Source organism: Schistocerca americana, chromosome 8 (assembly GCF_021461395.2).
Source record: "Schistocerca americana isolate TAMUIC-IGC-003095 chromosome 8, iqSchAmer2.1, whole genome shotgun sequence".
Classification (NCBI taxonomy): domain Eukaryota; kingdom Metazoa; phylum Arthropoda; class Insecta; order Orthoptera; family Acrididae; genus Schistocerca; species Schistocerca americana.
In genome coordinates this window covers 94,947,044-94,959,043 of record NC_060126.1, presented here as the reverse complement: position 1 = coordinate 94,959,043, position 12,000 = coordinate 94,947,044, and the positions used below count along the sequence as shown (strand labels likewise).

The 12,000-nt window shown below is 53.2% G+C and overlaps 40 non-coding genes across 40 annotated transcripts; 16 read left to right on the top strand and 24 right to left on the bottom strand.

The window, feature by feature from the left end:
• Positions 1 to 69: 69 nt before the first annotated feature.
• Trnad-guc lies at positions 70 to 141 on the bottom strand. The gene has a single exon. It is a non-coding gene; the product is annotated as a tRNA-Asp (tRNA).
• Positions 142 to 248: 107 nt separating this feature from the next.
• Trnad-guc lies at positions 249 to 320 on the bottom strand. The gene has a single exon. It is a non-coding gene; the product is annotated as a tRNA-Asp (tRNA).
• A 107-nt stretch (positions 321 to 427) lies between these two features.
• On the bottom strand, positions 428 to 519 carry Trnai-uau. Its single transcript is given in 2 exon segments — positions 428 to 463; positions 482 to 519. It is a non-coding gene; the product is annotated as a tRNA-Ile (tRNA).
• A 378-nt stretch (positions 520 to 897) lies between these two features.
• Trnar-acg lies at positions 898 to 970 on the top strand. Its single transcript has one exon. It is a non-coding gene; the product is annotated as a tRNA-Arg (tRNA).
• A 287-nt stretch (positions 971 to 1,257) lies between these two features.
• On the top strand, positions 1,258 to 1,329 carry Trnam-cau. Its single transcript has one exon. It is a non-coding gene; the product is annotated as a tRNA-Met (tRNA).
• Positions 1,330 to 1,574: 245 nt separating this feature from the next.
• Trnad-guc lies at positions 1,575 to 1,646 on the bottom strand. The gene has a single exon. It is a non-coding gene; the product is annotated as a tRNA-Asp (tRNA).
• Positions 1,647 to 1,753: 107 nt separating this feature from the next.
• Positions 1,754 to 1,825, bottom strand: Trnad-guc. Its single transcript has one exon. It is a non-coding gene; the product is annotated as a tRNA-Asp (tRNA).
• A 107-nt stretch (positions 1,826 to 1,932) lies between these two features.
• Trnai-uau lies at positions 1,933 to 2,024 on the bottom strand. The gene is given in 2 exon segments: positions 1,933 to 1,968; positions 1,987 to 2,024. It is a non-coding gene; the product is annotated as a tRNA-Ile (tRNA).
• Positions 2,025 to 2,402: 378 nt separating this feature from the next.
• On the top strand, positions 2,403 to 2,475 carry Trnar-acg. The gene has a single exon. It is a non-coding gene; the product is annotated as a tRNA-Arg (tRNA).
• A 287-nt stretch (positions 2,476 to 2,762) lies between these two features.
• Trnam-cau lies at positions 2,763 to 2,834 on the top strand. Its single transcript has one exon. It is a non-coding gene; the product is annotated as a tRNA-Met (tRNA).
• Positions 2,835 to 3,079: 245 nt separating this feature from the next.
• On the bottom strand, positions 3,080 to 3,151 carry Trnad-guc. The gene has a single exon. It is a non-coding gene; the product is annotated as a tRNA-Asp (tRNA).
• Positions 3,152 to 3,258: 107 nt separating this feature from the next.
• Trnad-guc lies at positions 3,259 to 3,330 on the bottom strand. Its single transcript has one exon. It is a non-coding gene; the product is annotated as a tRNA-Asp (tRNA).
• A 107-nt stretch (positions 3,331 to 3,437) lies between these two features.
• Trnai-uau lies at positions 3,438 to 3,529 on the bottom strand. The gene is given in 2 exon segments: positions 3,438 to 3,473; positions 3,492 to 3,529. It is a non-coding gene; the product is annotated as a tRNA-Ile (tRNA).
• Positions 3,530 to 3,907: 378 nt separating this feature from the next.
• Trnar-acg lies at positions 3,908 to 3,980 on the top strand. The gene has a single exon. It is a non-coding gene; the product is annotated as a tRNA-Arg (tRNA).
• Positions 3,981 to 4,267: 287 nt separating this feature from the next.
• Trnam-cau lies at positions 4,268 to 4,339 on the top strand. The gene has a single exon. It is a non-coding gene; the product is annotated as a tRNA-Met (tRNA).
• Positions 4,340 to 4,584: 245 nt separating this feature from the next.
• On the bottom strand, positions 4,585 to 4,656 carry Trnad-guc. Its single transcript has one exon. It is a non-coding gene; the product is annotated as a tRNA-Asp (tRNA).
• A 107-nt stretch (positions 4,657 to 4,763) lies between these two features.
• On the bottom strand, positions 4,764 to 4,835 carry Trnad-guc. The gene has a single exon. It is a non-coding gene; the product is annotated as a tRNA-Asp (tRNA).
• Positions 4,836 to 4,942: 107 nt separating this feature from the next.
• Trnai-uau lies at positions 4,943 to 5,034 on the bottom strand. Its single transcript is given in 2 exon segments — positions 4,943 to 4,978; positions 4,997 to 5,034. It is a non-coding gene; the product is annotated as a tRNA-Ile (tRNA).
• A 378-nt stretch (positions 5,035 to 5,412) lies between these two features.
• Trnar-acg lies at positions 5,413 to 5,485 on the top strand. The gene has a single exon. It is a non-coding gene; the product is annotated as a tRNA-Arg (tRNA).
• Positions 5,486 to 5,772: 287 nt separating this feature from the next.
• Positions 5,773 to 5,844, top strand: Trnam-cau. The gene has a single exon. It is a non-coding gene; the product is annotated as a tRNA-Met (tRNA).
• A 245-nt stretch (positions 5,845 to 6,089) lies between these two features.
• Positions 6,090 to 6,161, bottom strand: Trnad-guc. The gene has a single exon. It is a non-coding gene; the product is annotated as a tRNA-Asp (tRNA).
• A 107-nt stretch (positions 6,162 to 6,268) lies between these two features.
• On the bottom strand, positions 6,269 to 6,340 carry Trnad-guc. The gene has a single exon. It is a non-coding gene; the product is annotated as a tRNA-Asp (tRNA).
• Positions 6,341 to 6,447: 107 nt separating this feature from the next.
• Trnai-uau lies at positions 6,448 to 6,539 on the bottom strand. Its single transcript is given in 2 exon segments — positions 6,448 to 6,483; positions 6,502 to 6,539. It is a non-coding gene; the product is annotated as a tRNA-Ile (tRNA).
• Positions 6,540 to 6,917: 378 nt separating this feature from the next.
• Positions 6,918 to 6,990, top strand: Trnar-acg. Its single transcript has one exon. It is a non-coding gene; the product is annotated as a tRNA-Arg (tRNA).
• A 287-nt stretch (positions 6,991 to 7,277) lies between these two features.
• Positions 7,278 to 7,349, top strand: Trnam-cau. The gene has a single exon. It is a non-coding gene; the product is annotated as a tRNA-Met (tRNA).
• Positions 7,350 to 7,594: 245 nt separating this feature from the next.
• Trnad-guc lies at positions 7,595 to 7,666 on the bottom strand. Its single transcript has one exon. It is a non-coding gene; the product is annotated as a tRNA-Asp (tRNA).
• Positions 7,667 to 7,773: 107 nt separating this feature from the next.
• On the bottom strand, positions 7,774 to 7,845 carry Trnad-guc. The gene has a single exon. It is a non-coding gene; the product is annotated as a tRNA-Asp (tRNA).
• A 107-nt stretch (positions 7,846 to 7,952) lies between these two features.
• Trnai-uau lies at positions 7,953 to 8,044 on the bottom strand. The gene is given in 2 exon segments: positions 7,953 to 7,988; positions 8,007 to 8,044. It is a non-coding gene; the product is annotated as a tRNA-Ile (tRNA).
• Positions 8,045 to 8,422: 378 nt separating this feature from the next.
• Positions 8,423 to 8,495, top strand: Trnar-acg. The gene has a single exon. It is a non-coding gene; the product is annotated as a tRNA-Arg (tRNA).
• A 287-nt stretch (positions 8,496 to 8,782) lies between these two features.
• On the top strand, positions 8,783 to 8,854 carry Trnam-cau. Its single transcript has one exon. It is a non-coding gene; the product is annotated as a tRNA-Met (tRNA).
• Positions 8,855 to 9,099: 245 nt separating this feature from the next.
• Positions 9,100 to 9,171, bottom strand: Trnad-guc. Its single transcript has one exon. It is a non-coding gene; the product is annotated as a tRNA-Asp (tRNA).
• A 107-nt stretch (positions 9,172 to 9,278) lies between these two features.
• On the bottom strand, positions 9,279 to 9,350 carry Trnad-guc. The gene has a single exon. It is a non-coding gene; the product is annotated as a tRNA-Asp (tRNA).
• A 107-nt stretch (positions 9,351 to 9,457) lies between these two features.
• Positions 9,458 to 9,549, bottom strand: Trnai-uau. Its single transcript is given in 2 exon segments — positions 9,458 to 9,493; positions 9,512 to 9,549. It is a non-coding gene; the product is annotated as a tRNA-Ile (tRNA).
• A 378-nt stretch (positions 9,550 to 9,927) lies between these two features.
• On the top strand, positions 9,928 to 10,000 carry Trnar-acg. The gene has a single exon. It is a non-coding gene; the product is annotated as a tRNA-Arg (tRNA).
• Positions 10,001 to 10,287: 287 nt separating this feature from the next.
• Positions 10,288 to 10,359, top strand: Trnam-cau. The gene has a single exon. It is a non-coding gene; the product is annotated as a tRNA-Met (tRNA).
• Positions 10,360 to 10,604: 245 nt separating this feature from the next.
• On the bottom strand, positions 10,605 to 10,676 carry Trnad-guc. Its single transcript has one exon. It is a non-coding gene; the product is annotated as a tRNA-Asp (tRNA).
• Positions 10,677 to 10,783: 107 nt separating this feature from the next.
• Positions 10,784 to 10,855, bottom strand: Trnad-guc. The gene has a single exon. It is a non-coding gene; the product is annotated as a tRNA-Asp (tRNA).
• Positions 10,856 to 10,962: 107 nt separating this feature from the next.
• On the bottom strand, positions 10,963 to 11,054 carry Trnai-uau. Its single transcript is given in 2 exon segments — positions 10,963 to 10,998; positions 11,017 to 11,054. It is a non-coding gene; the product is annotated as a tRNA-Ile (tRNA).
• A 378-nt stretch (positions 11,055 to 11,432) lies between these two features.
• Trnar-acg lies at positions 11,433 to 11,505 on the top strand. Its single transcript has one exon. It is a non-coding gene; the product is annotated as a tRNA-Arg (tRNA).
• Positions 11,506 to 11,792: 287 nt separating this feature from the next.
• On the top strand, positions 11,793 to 11,864 carry Trnam-cau. The gene has a single exon. It is a non-coding gene; the product is annotated as a tRNA-Met (tRNA).
• The last annotated feature ends 136 nt before the right edge of the window (positions 11,865 to 12,000 follow it).

The following is a 12,000-nucleotide window of genomic DNA, read 5'->3' as shown; positions in this document are numbered from 1 at the left end:
GCAAAGTTAATGCTCTTACGACCCCCATACGGGCAACACTCGAACAGGTTTGTGAGATAAAAATCGCACCTCCCCGGCGGGGAATCGAACCCCGGTCTCCCGCGTGACAGGCGGGGATACTAACCACTATACTACCGAGTATGCGCTGTAGGCACGTGCCCTTGTGCGAGAGATATGGTGCTAGTAGCCGCAAACGTCCTACACTAAGTTCGGCGAGTGATAGAGCAGCAATTAAAAATCGGATGTGCCTCCCCGGCGGGGAATCGAACCCCGGTCTCCCGCGTGACAGGCGGGGATACTAACCACTATACTACCGAGGAAGACGCAGCTAGCGTCTCGAATGCACAATTATGTTACTCAAATAGCTGATACATCTCAAACCTAGCCTCCTGTTGCTGTCAGAGACAGCTGCTATGAAATAAAAGTATGCCCCAGGTGAGGCTCGAACTCACAACCCCGGCATTGCTCACGGCTACTGCCTTATAAGTACCGTGCGCTAACCAATTGCGCCACTGGGGCTACAACACGGCGCTCTCAGTTAGCGGTATTCACTTTGCTGCAAACCAGTGGTGGCCACAGAAACATACGATCGCCACCTGATGCCATACTGCGACTTTGGCACCTGACTACCAATGCTTCGTGCTATTCTTGTTTCATATGCTACGCTTACATGCATATCAACCGGCTCTCGTCGTCGAGAAAACGCGGGAAAACGCGCGCCTTGCCTTCTGCTACCTGTCGAACAGCGAGAGCAGATGCGTGGCAAGCTCTAAGCTCTGCAGGCGCACTGCGGCCACGCAGCTGCACGAAAGGTACCTTCCTTGGGAGCTTGCTCAGCCATGGAGAACACGTTTCTTAGCGAATTGCACTTGTCTCGTAGAAAGAAGTGCTGCCATTGGCCCTGTGGCGCAACGGATAACGCGTCTGACTACGGATCAGAAGATTCCAGGTTCGAATCCTGGCAGGGTCAGCATTTTGTTAGTTGCCGACGCGTAGCTGGGCAGTGGATTTCGTATGTCGCCGCATCGTGGAGTGCTTTGTTGCTCCTGTGCATCTCGCAGCTGCATGTCGAGTCGATCGTGGTAAATATCGCTGCCTGCAAGCGTCAGCGTAGCGTCAGTCGAGCAAAGTCGAGACAAGTCAAGCTGAGAGCCGTAGGAGATGATACGCAATTAAATACAGGCGTGTGAAAGCGACGCAGACAACACTTTCCAAGTGTCCCACGTCACGTGGCGAAGAGCGGGCGCAAGCCTAGCCAGCAGAGTGGCGCAGTGGAAGCGTGCTGGGCCCATAACCCAGAGGTCCGTGGATCGAAACCACGCTCTGCTAAAATTATTTATTTTGCGGACTGCGTCGAGCTCGATTATTACGCCCACAGCGTGGGCTGGGGTGCTTTGACTCAGCGTTAACAGCAAACCCCGTAATTCTGAAGTGTGAAGAATGCGAGAACCACTTCCTAAGATGTAGCATTTTTTAAGATTTCGCGCCAACTACACTCCACGATCGCAAAGTTAATGCTCTTACGACCCCCATACGGGCAACACTCGAACAGGTTTGTGAGATAAAAATCGCACCTCCCCGGCGGGGAATCGAACCCCGGTCTCCCGCGTGACAGGCGGGGATACTAACCACTATACTACCGAGGATGCGCTGTAGGCAGTTGCCCTTGTGCGAGAGATATGGTGCTAGTAGCCGCAAACGTCCTACACTAAGTTCGGCGAGTGATAGAGCAGCAATTAAAAATCGGATGTGCCTCCCCGGCGGGGAATCGAACCCCGGTCTCCCGCGTGACAGGCGGGGATACTAACCACTATACTACCGAGGAAGACGCAGCTAGCGTCTCGAATGCACAATTATGTTACTCAAATAGCTGATACATCTCAAACCTAGCCTCCTGTTGCTGTCAGAGACAGCTGCTATGAAATAAAAGTATGCCCCAGGTGAGGCTCGAACTCACAACCCCGGCATTGCTCACGGCTACTGCCTTATAAGTACCGTGCGCTAACCAATTGCGCCACTGGGGCTACAACACGGCGCTCTCAGTTAGCGGTATTCACTTTGCTGCAAACCAGTGGTGGCCACAGAAACATACGATCGCCACCTGATGCCATACTGCGACTTTGGCACCTGACTACCAATGCTTCGTGCTATTCTTGTTTCATATGCTACGCTTACATGCATATCAACCGGCTCTCGTCGTCGAGAAAACGCGGGAAAACGCGCGCCTTGCCTTCTGCTACCTGTCGAACAGCGAGAGCAGATGCGTGGCAAGCTCTAAGCTCTGCAGGCGCACTGCGGCCACGCAGCTGCACGAAAGGTACCTTCCTTGGGAGCTTGCTCAGCCATGGAGAACACGTTTCTTAGCGAATTGCACTTGTCTCGTAGAAAGAAGTGCTGCCATTGGCCCTGTGGCGCAACGGATAACGCGTCTGACTACGGATCAGAAGATTCCAGGTTCGAATCCTGGCAGGGTCAGCATTTTGTTAGTTGCCGACGCGTAGCTGGGCAGTGGATTTCGTATGTCGCCGCATCGTGGAGTGCTTTGTTGCTCCTGTGCATCTCGCAGCTGCATGTCGAGTCGATCGTGGTAAATATCGCTGCCTGCAAGCGTCAGCGTAGCGTCAGTCGAGCAAAGTCGAGACAAGTCAAGCTGAGAGCTGTAGGAGATGATACGCAATTAAATACAGGCGTGTGAAAGCGACGCAGACAACACTTTCCAAGTGTCCCACGTCACGTGGCGAAGAGCGGGCGCAAGCCTAGCCAGCAGAGTGGCGCAGTGGAAGCGTGCTGGGCCCATAACCCAGAGGTCCGTGGATCGAAACCACGCTCTGCTAAAATTATTTATTTTGCGGACTGCGTCGAGCTCGATTATTACGCCCACAGCGTGGGCTGGGGTGCTTTGACTCAGCGTTAACAGCAAACCCCGTAATTCTGAAGTGTGAAGAATGCGAGAACCACTTCCTAAGATGTAGCATTTTTTAAGATTTCGCGCCAACTACACTCCACGATCGCAAAGTTAATGCTCTTACGACCCCCATACGGGCAACACTCGAACAGGTTTGTGAGATAAAAATCGCACCTCCCCGGCGGGGAATCGAACCCCGGTCTCCCGCGTGACAGGCGGGGATACTAACCACTATACTACCGAGGATGCGCTGTAGGCAGTTGCCCTTGTGCGAGAGATATGGTGCTAGTAGCCGCAAACGTCCTACACTAAGTTCGGCGAGTGATAGAGCAGCAATTAAAAATCGGATGTGCCTCCCCGGCGGGGAATCGAACCCCGGTCTCCCGCGTGACAGGCGGGGATACTAACCACTATACTAACGAGGAAGACGCAGCTAGCGTCTCGAATGCACAATTATGTTACTCAAATAGCTGATACATCTCAAACCTAGCCTCCTGTTGCTGTCAGAGACAGCTGCTATGAAATAAAAGTATGCCCCAGGTGAGGCTCGAACTCACAACCCCGGCATTGCTCACGGCTACTGCCTTATAAGTACCGTGCGCTAACCAATTGCGCCACTGGGGCTACAACACGGCGCTCTCAGTTAGCGGTATTCACTTTGCTGCAAACCAGTGGTGGCCACAGAAACATACGATCGCCACCTGATGCCATACTGCGACTTTGGCACCTGACTACCAATGCTTCGTGCTATTCTTGTTTCATATGCTACGCTTACATGCATATCAACCGGCTCTCGTCGTCGAGAAAACGCGGGAAAACGCGCGCCTTGCCTTCTGCTACCTGTCGAACAGCGAGAGCAGATGCGTGGCAAGCTCTAAGCTCTGCAGGCGCACTGCGGCCACGCAGCTGCACGAAAGGTACCTTCCTTGGGAGCTTGCTCAGCCATGGAGAACACGTTTCTTAGCGAATTGCACTTGTCTCGTAGAAAGAAGTGCTGCCATTGGCCCTGTGGCGCAACGGATAACGCGTCTGACTACGGATCAGAAGATTCCAGGTTCGAATCCTGGCAGGGTCAGCATTTTGTTAGTTGCCGACGCGTAGCTGGGCAGTGGATTTCGTATGTCGCCGCATCGTGGAGTGCTTTGTTGCTCCTGTGCATCTCGCAGCTGCATGTCGAGTCGATCGTGGTAAATATCGCTGCCTGCAAGCGTCAGCGTAGCGTCAGTCGAGCAAAGTCGAGACAAGTCAAGCTGAGAGCTGTAGGAGATGATACGCAATTAAATACAGGCGTGTGAAAGCGACGCAGACAACACTTTCCAAGTGTCCCACGTCACGTGGCGAAGAGCGGGCGCAAGCCTAGCCAGCAGAGTGGCGCAGTGGAAGCGTGCTGGGCCCATAACCCAGAGGTCCGTGGATCGAAACCACGCTCTGCTAAAATTATTTATTTTGCGGACTGCGTCGAGCTCGATTATTACGCCCACAGCGTGGGCTGGGGTGCTTTGACTCAGCGTTAACAGCAAACCCCGTAATTCTGAAGTGTGAAGAATGCGAGAACCACTTCCTAAGATGTAGCATTTTTTAAGATTTCGCGCCAACTACACTCCACGATCGCAAAGTTAATGCTCTTACGACCCCCATACGGGCAACACTCGAACAGGTTTGTGAGATAAAAATCGCACCTCCCCGGCGGGGAATCGAACCCCGGTCTCCCGCGTGACAGGCGGGGATACTAACCACTATACTACCGAGGATGCGCTGTAGGCAGTTGCCCTTGTGCGAGAGATATGGTGCTAGTAGCCGCAAACGTCCTACACTAAGTTCGGCGAGTGATAGAGCAGCAATTAAAAATCGGATGTGCCTCCCCGGCGGGGAATCGAACCCCGGTCTCCCGCGTGACAGGCGGGGATACTAACCACTACACTAACGAGGAAGACGCAGCTAGCGTCTCGAATGCACAATTATGTTACTCAAATAGCTGATACATCTCAAACCTAGCCTCCTGTTGCTGTCAGAGACAGCTGCTATGAAATAAAAGTATGCCCCAGGTGAGGCTCGAACTCACAACCCCCGCATTGCTCACGGCTACTGCCTTATAAGTACCGTGCGCTAACCAATTGCGCCACTGGGGCTACAACACGGCGCTCTCAGTTAGCGGTATTCACTTTGCTGCAAACCTGTGGTGGCCACAGAAACATACGATCGCCACCTGATGCCATACTGCGACTTTGGCACCTGACTACCAATGCTTCGTGCTATTCTTGTTTCATATGCTACGCTTACATGCATATCAACCGGCTCTCGTCGTCGAGAAAACGCGGGAAAACGCGCGCCTTGCCTTCTGCTACCTGTCGAACAGCGAGAGCAGATGCGTGGCAAGCTCTAAGCTCTGCAGGCGCACTGCGGCCACGCAGCTGCACGAAAGGTACCTTCCTTGGGAGCTTGCTCAGCCATGGAGAACACGTTTCTTAGCGAATTGCACTTGTCTCGTAGAAAGAAGTGCTGCCATTGGCCCTGTGGCGCAACGGATAACGCGTCTGACTACGGATCAGAAGATTCCAGGTTCGAATCCTGGCAGGGTCAGCATTTTGTTAGTTGCCGACGCGTAGCTGGGCAGTGGATTTCGTATGTCGCCGCATCGTGGAGTGCTTTGTTGCTCCTGTGCATCTCGCAGCTGCATGTCGAGTCGATCGTGGTAAATATCGCTGCCTGCAAGCGTCAGCGTAGCGTCAGTCGAGCAAAGTCGAGACAAGTCAAGCTGAGAGCTGTAGGAGATGATACGCAATTAAATACAGGCGTGTGAAAGCGACGCAGACAACACTTTCCAAGTGTCCCACGTCACGTGGCGAAGAGCGGGCGCAAGCCTAGCCAGCAGAGTGGCGCAGTGGAAGCGTGCTGGGCCCATAACCCAGAGGTCCGTGGATCGAAACCACGCTCTGCTAAAATTATTTATTTTGCGGACTGCGTCGAGCTCGATTATTACGCCCACAGCGTGGGCTGGGGTGCTTTGACTCAGCGTTAACAGCAAACCCCGTAATTCTGAAGTGTGAAGAATGCGAGAACCACTTCCTAAGATGTAGCATTTTTTAAGATTTCGCGCCAACTACACTCCACGATCGCAAAGTTAATGCTCTTACGACCCCCATACGGGCAACACTCGAACAGGTTTGTGAGATAAAAATCGCACCTCCCCGGCGGGGAATCGAACCCCGGTCTCCCGCGTGACAGGCGGGGATACTAACCACTATACTACCGAGGATGCGCTGTAGGCAGTTGCCCTTGTGCGAGAGATATGGTGCTAGTAGCCGCAAACGTCCTACACTAAGTTCGGCGAGTGATAGAGCAGCAATTAAAAATCGGATGTGCCTCCCCGGCGGGGAATCGAACCCCGGTCTCCCGCGTGACAGGCGGGGATACTAACCACTATACTACCGAGGAAGACGCAGCTAGCGTCTCGAATGCACAATTATGTTACTCAAATAGCTGATACATCTCAAACCTAGCCTCCTCTTGCTGTCAGAGACAGCTGCTATGAAATAAAAGTATGCCCCAGGTGAGGCTCGAACTCACAACCCCGGCATTGCTCACGGCTACTGCCTTATAAGTACCGTGCGCTAACCAATTGCGCCACTGGGGCTACAACACGGCGCTCTCAGTTAGCGGTATTCACTTTGCTGCAAACCAGTGGTGGCCACAGAAACATACGATCGCCACCTGATGCCATACTGCGACTTTGGCACCTGACTACCAATGCTTCGTGCTATTCTTGTTTCATATGCTACGCTTACATGCATATCAACCGGCTCTCGTCGTCGAGAAAACGCGGGAAAACGCGCGCCTTGCCTTCTGCTACCTGTCGAACAGCGAGAGCAGATGCGTGGCAAGCTCTAAGCTCTGCAGGCGCACTGCGGCCACGCAGCTGCACGAAAGGTACCTTCCTTGGGAGCTTGCTCAGCCATGGAGAACACGTTTCTTAGCGAATTGCACTTGTCTCGTAGAAAGAAGTGCTGCCATTGGCCCTGTGGCGCAACGGATAACGCGTCTGACTACGTATCAGAAGATTCCAGGTTCGAATCCTGGCAGGGTCAGCATTTTGTTAGTTGCCGACGCGTAGCTGGGCAGTGGATTTCGTATGTCGCCGCATCGTGGAGTGCTTTGTTGCTCCTGTGCATCTCGCAGCTGCATGTCGAGTCGATCGTGGTAAATATCGCTGCCTGCAAGCGTCAGCGTAGCGTCAGTCGAGCAAAGTCGAGACAAGTCAAGCTGAGAGCTGTAGGAGATGATACGCAATTAAATACAGGCGTGTGAAAGCGACGCAGACAACACTTTCCAAGTGTCCCACGTCACGTGGCGAAGAGCGGGCGCAAGCCTAGCCAGCAGAGTGGCGCAGTGGAAGCGTGCTGGGCCCATAACCCAGAGGTCCGTGGATCGAAACCACGCTCTGCTAAAATTATTTATTTTGCGGACTGCGTCGAGCTCGATTATTACGCCCACAGCGTGGGCTGGGGTGCTTTGACTCAGCGTTAACAGCAAACCCCGTAATTCTGAAGTGTGAAGAATGCGAGAACCACTTCCTAAGATGTAGCATTTTTTAAGATTTCGCGCCAACTACACTCCACGATCGCAAAGTTAATGCTCTTACGACCCCCATACGGGCAACACTCGAACAGGTTTGTGAGATAAAAATCGCACCTCCCCGGCGGGGAATCGAACCCCGGTCTCCCGCGTGACAGGCGGGGATACTAACCACTATACTACCGAGGATGCGCTGTAGGCAGTTGCCCTTGTGCGAGAGATATGGTGCTAGTAGCCGCAAACGTCCTACACTAAGTTCGGCGAGTGATAGAGCAGCAATTAAAAATCGGATGTGCCTCCCCGGCGGGGAATCGAACCCCGGTCTCCCGCGTGACAGGCGGGGATACTAACCACTATACTAACGAGGAAGACGCAGCTAGCGTCTCGAATGCACAATTATGTTACTCAAATAGCTGATACATCTCAAACCTAGCCTCCTGTTGCTGTCAGAGACAGCTGCTATGAAATAAAAGTATGCCCCAGGTGAGGCTCGAACTCACAACCCCCGCATTGCTCACGGCTACTGCCTTATAAGTACCGTGCGCTAACCAATTGCGCCACTGGGGCTACAACACGGCGCTCTCAGTTAGCGGTATTCACTTTGCTGCAAACCTGTGGTGGCCACAGAAACATACGATCGCCACCTGATGCCATACTGCGACTTTGGCACCTGACTACCAATGCTTCGTGCTATTCTTGTTTCATATGCTACGCTTACATGCATATCAACCGGCTCTCGTCGTCGAGAAAACGCGGGAAAACGCGCGCCTTGCCTTCTGCTACCTGTCGAACAGCGAGAGCAGATGCGTGGCAAGCTCTAAGCTCTGCAGGCGCACTGCGGCCACGCAGCTGCACGAAAGGTACCTTCCTTGGGAGCTTGCTCAGCCATGGAGAACACGTTTCTTAGCGAATTGCACTTGTCTCGTAGAAAGAAGTGCTGCCATTGGCCCTGTGGCGCAACGGATAACGCGTCTGACTACGGATCAGAAGATTCCAGGTTCGAATCCTGGCAGGGTCAGCATTTTGTTAGTTGCCGACGCGTAGCTGGGCAGTGGATTTCGTATGTCGCCGCATCGTGGAGTGCTTTGTTGCTCCTGTGCATCTCGCAGCTGCATGTCGAGTCGATCGTGGTAAATATCGCTGCCTGCAAGCGTCAGCGTAGCGTCAGTCGAGCAAAGTCGAGACAAGTCAAGCTGAGAGCTGTAGGAGATGATACGCAATTAAATACAGGCGTGTGAAAGCGACGCAGACAACACTTTCCAAGTGTCCCACGTCACGTGGCGAAGAGCGGGCGCAAGCCTAGCCAGCAGAGTGGCGCAGTGGAAGCGTGCTGGGCCCATAACCCAGAGGTCCGTGGATCGAAACCACGCTCTGCTAAAATTATTTATTTTGCGGACTGCGTCGAGCTCGATTATTACGCCCACAGCGTGGGCTGGGGTGCTTTGACTCAGCGTTAACAGCAAACCCCGTAATTCTGAAGTGTGAAGAATGCGAGAACCACTTCCTAAGATGTAGCATTTTTTAAGATTTCGCGCCAACTACACTCCACGATCGCAAAGTTAATGCTCTTACGACCCCCATACGGGCAACACTCGAACAGGTTTGTGAGATAAAAATCGCACCTCCCCGGCGGGGAATCGAACCCCGGTCTCCCGCGTGACAGGCGGGGATACTAACCACTATACTACCGAGGATGCGCTGTAGGCAGTTGCCCTTGTGCGAGAGATATGGTGCTAGTAGCCGCAAACGTCCTACACTAAGTTCGGCGAGTGATAGAGCAGCAATTAAAAATCGGATGTGCCTCCCCGGCGGGGAATCGAACCCCGGTCTCCCGCGTGACAGGCGGGGATACTAACCACTATACTACCGAGGAAGACGCAGCTAGCGTCTCGAATGCACAATTATGTTACTCAAATAGCTGATACATCTCAAACCTAGCCTCCTGTTGCTGTCAGAGACAGCTGCTATGAAATAAAAGTATGCCCCAGGTGAGGCTCGAACTCACAACCCCGGCATTGCTCACGGCTACTGCCTTATAAGTACCGTGCGCTAACCAATTGCGCCACTGGGGCTACAACACGGCGCTCTCAGTTAGCGGTATTCACTTTGCTGCAAACCAGTGGTGGCCACAGAAACATACGATCGCCACCTGATGCCATACTGCGACTTTGGCACCTGACTACCAATGCTTCGTGCTATTCTTGTTTCATATGCTACGCTTACATGCATATCAACCGGCTCTCGTCGTCGAGAAAACGCGGGAAAACGCGCGCCTTGCCTTCTGCTACCTGTCGAACAGCGAGAGCAGATGCGTGGCAAGCTCTAAGCTCTGCAGGCGCACTGCGGCCACGCAGCTGCACGAAAGGTACCTTCCTTGGGAGCTTGCTCAGCCATGGAGAACACGTTTCTTAGCGAATTGCACTTGTCTCGTAGAAAGAAGTGCTGCCATTGGCCCTGTGGCGCAACGGATAACGCGTCTGACTACGTATCAGAAGATTCCAGGTTCGAATCCTGGCAGGGTCAGCATTTTGTTAGTTGCCGACGCGTAGCTGGGCAGTGGATTTCGTATGTCGCCGCATCGTGGAGTGCTTTGTTGCTCCTGTGCATCTCGCAGCTGCATGTCGAGTCGATCGTGGTAAATATCGCTGCCTGCAAGCGTCAGCGTAGCGTCAGTCGAGCAAAGTCGAGACAAGTCAAGCTGAGAGCTGTAGGAGATGATACGCAATTAAATACAGGCGTGTGAAAGCGACGCAGACAACACTTTCCAAGTGTCCCACGTCACGTGGCGAAGAGCGGGCGCAAGCCTAGCCAGCAGAGTGGCGCAGTGGAAGCGTGCTGGGCCCATAACCCAGAGGTCCGTGGATCGAAACCACGCTCTGCTAAAATTATTTATTTTGCGGACTGCGTCGAGCTCGATTATTACGCCCACAGCGTGGGCTGGGGTGCTTTGACTCAGCGTTAACAGCAAACCCCGTAATTCTGAAGTGTGAAGAATGCGAGAACCACTTCCTAAGATGTAGCATTTTTTAAGATTTCGCGCCAACTACACTCCACGATCGCAAAGTTAATGCTCTTACGACCCCCATACGGGCAACACTCGAACAGGTTTGTGAGATAAAAATCGCACCTCCCCGGCGGGGAATCGAACCCCGGTCTCCCGCGTGACAGGCGGGGATACTAACCACTATACTACCGAGGATGCGCTGTAGGCAGGTGCCCTTGTGCGAGAGATATGGTGCTAGTAGCCGCAAACGTCCTACACTAAGTTCGGCGAGTGATAGAGCAGCAATTAAAAATCGGATGTGCCTCCCCGGCGGGGAATCGAACCCCGGTCTCCCGCGTGACAGGCGGGGATACTAACCACTATACTACCGAGGAAGACGCAGCTAGCGTCTCGAATGCACAATTATGTTACTCAAATAGCTGATACATCTCAAACCTAGCCTCCTGTTGCTGTCAGAGACAGCTGCTATGAAATAAAAGTATGCCTCAGGTGAGGCTCGAACTCACAACCCCGGCATTGCTCACGGCTACTGCCTTATAAGTACCGTGCGCTAACCAATTGCGCCACTGGGGCTACAACACGGCGCTCTCAGTTAGCGGTATTCACTTTGCTGCAAACCAGTGGTGGCCACAGAAACATACGATCGCCACCTGATGCCATACTGCGACTTTGGCACCTGACTACCAATGCTTCGTGCTATTCTTGTTTCATATGCTACGCTTACATGCATATCAACCGGCTCTCGTCGTCGAGAAAACGCGGGAAAACGCGCGCCTTGCCTTCTGCTACCTGTCGAACAGCGAGAGCAGATGCGTGGCAAGCTCTAAGCTCTGCAGGCGCACTGCGGCCACGCAGCTGCACGAAAGGTACCTTCCTTGGGAGCTTGCTCAGCCATGGAGAACACGTTTCTTAGCGAATTGCACTTGTCTCGTAGAAAGAAGTGCTGCCATTGGCCCTGTGGCGCAACGGATAACGCGTCTGACTACGGATCAGAAGATTCCAGGTTCGAATCCTGGCAGGGTCAGCATTTTGTTAGTTGCCGACGCGTAGCTGGGCAGTGGATTTCGTATGTCGCCGCATCGTGGAGTGCTTTGTTGCTCCTGTGCATCTCGCAGCTGCATGTCGAGTCGATCGTGGTAAATATCGCTGCCTGCAAGCGTCAGCGTAGCGTCAGTCGAGCAAAGTCGAGACAAGTCAAGCTGAGAGCTGTAGGAGATGATACGCAATTAAATACAGGCGTGTGAAAGCGACGCAGACAACACTTTCCAAGTGTCCCACGTCACGTGGCGAAGAGCGGGCGCAAGCCTAGCCAGCAGAGTGGCGCAGTGGAAGCGTGCTGGGCCCATAACCCAGAGGTCCGTGGATCGAAACCACGCTCTGCTAAAATTATTTATTTTGCGGACTGCGTCGAGCTCGATTATTACGCCCACAGCGTGGGCTGGGGTGCTTTGACTCAGCGTTAACAGCAAACCCCGTAATTCTGAAGTGTGAAGAATGCGAGAACCACTTCCTAAGATGT